The 2,072-nt window shown below is 41.9% G+C and overlaps 1 non-coding gene across 1 annotated transcript; it reads left to right on the top strand.

Annotated features, from left to right (window-relative positions):
• Positions 1-1,734: 1,734 nt before the first annotated feature.
• On the top strand, positions 1,735-1,806 carry Trnag-ucc. Its single transcript has one exon. It is a non-coding gene; the product is annotated as a tRNA-Gly (tRNA).
• Positions 1,807-2,072: the final 266 nt, after the last annotated feature.

Below are 2,072 nucleotides of genomic sequence, written 5' to 3'. Positions count from 1 at the left end.
AGAAACCTGTCTCATGTCGTGATTAATTCAAATCCGTAACTATTGGTTCCTTTAATGAAGTCACCGCGATACTTTTTCAGCATTTAATCTTGACCGCTATCTATAACAACGAAAACAACGTCTACTTTTCTGAGGAGTGGTGGCCTTATAGGCTTGTAGAGCAGCACACCGGGGTTGTCGCTAATGTTTATCTCTTTGGTCTACGCTTCTGCGCTCTTAACGTAGCCTTTGTATCTTTTGGCAGTTGTACGAAAGTTATTGCATTTCTCAGTTTTATATAACCCTTTCTAGTCACCAGATAGATTCACTCTAACCTGGAAGCAGATAGTGTATCTTTTCTCTTCTGTATATTCCATTGAACCGATTTTTTTATATTTCTCTGTTTCTGTCAAGCCTAAACCACTTATAAAATGATGATGAACCACATGAGTAGTCACACATTAAATTTTGCGACTACTGCTTCCGATCTTTGTTACAGTGTTTCAGTGATGACCGGACAGAAACGTTGTAGTCTGTTACTCCCTTGCATTTTCAGGAGTTGTCTCCAATACGTTTCTTGACTAGTAGCATGCATTTTCTGAAACATAATATGATCCACTTTTTTTTAAAAGTTAAGTGGCATGTTTCCATCAGTCTGCTGCTTTGTCAATGAATTTCTAGAAATATGCAAATGTTGTCTCTTCCGACGCGATCGGCACATCGTGTTTCAATAAACGATTGAAAGAACGTATAGCGGATATTTTACTTACTTATAACAACCATTCTCTGACGAATGTGCGTTTCTTTCGTGGCACAGTTAGTTAAACTGTTTTCCTCATAAATTACATAAATGTATTCGTATATCTGCACCCTCAGTTGTGGAGCGATACACGTAACTTTCTTGGATTTACTTCTAACACTTTTGTTTTTTTTGCAAATTCTTGTTGCAACTGTCGTTTCTAACACAGTCTGACCATGTGTATTTTTACCTTTATTTACCATGTTTGTGATGGTAGAGTTCTAGCTCGTATTCGAGGACGAGGAAAACCTCGCTCTTTAACCATACAGAACCCTGAAAAAGGGGGGAGGGGGGTATGTTACAATGCTAGTACGTCATCGTAAAGTGCACTACATAATATCATTATGCCAAGGAAGTCATAATTTATAGGATATGTATTTAGTTCATTACAAGTATTAGATATCATAGGGTACGTTAATATTCGCTCAAACAGTGTTGACACTCGGCGCGGTGGCGGATGGGAGCGACTGTAAATGGGAAATGACTTTACGGTTGCTCCCATAAGTCACAGCCCTGAGTGTCAACTTTGTTTGCTCGTTTAGTACATAACAAACTACGTTAATAATGTCCCGTTTTGTAAAATACTGCAATCGTAAATTTTACTTGGGTTTAGTGATTTAGGGTTAACTACACCACGAAAAATTCTCGGGACGTTAACGAAAACTACACACTTAAAACATACAAAACAAACTACCTGGACTACAAGGCCCCAAACAGCACGCCACTGAGCAACGGGTGTTTTTCGTCTGCTGTCTCGTGTAGCCTCGGCTCGTCCCGTCAGACATCGGGTCTGCGGAGCCGTAACAGCACGTCAGGGACCTGGTAACACGTGTCTGCTGTCGCTGTGACTCTTCACGAACTCTCGCCGACCTCTTTCGTGGCGCATGGCCCGAAGCCAGTGAAAGGGACAAAATGCCGCGCACGCTCCCAGCCAAGCAGACACCTCTTCGTAACGGGCGATGGTGGTGTAATGGTCAGCATAGTTGCCTTCCAAGCAGTTGATCCGGGTTCGATTCCCGGCCATCGCATTATTTTTAATTTGGTTTCCCTGGCAATGGTGTTGTGGTCGTCAGCCCAAAGATTTGTTTCATGTAGTTCTCTACGCCAGTCTATCCTGTTCAAGCCTCATCACCTCCAAATAACTACTGCAACCTATATATACTTTCGAATCTGCTTAATGTGTCCACCTCTTGGCCTTCCTCTACAATTTTTATTCCCCCGCCCCCCTCCCTACTCTAACACTTCCCTGCAATACTATGTTGGTGATCTCTTGATATCTCAAAACGTACCCTAT

This window comes from Schistocerca americana, chromosome 6 (genome assembly GCF_021461395.2).
Source record: "Schistocerca americana isolate TAMUIC-IGC-003095 chromosome 6, iqSchAmer2.1, whole genome shotgun sequence".
NCBI lineage: Eukaryota > Metazoa > Arthropoda > Insecta > Orthoptera > Acrididae > Schistocerca > Schistocerca americana.
The sequence above is the reverse complement of the archived record's forward strand: the minus strand, read 5'-3'. Positions and strand labels throughout refer to the sequence as shown.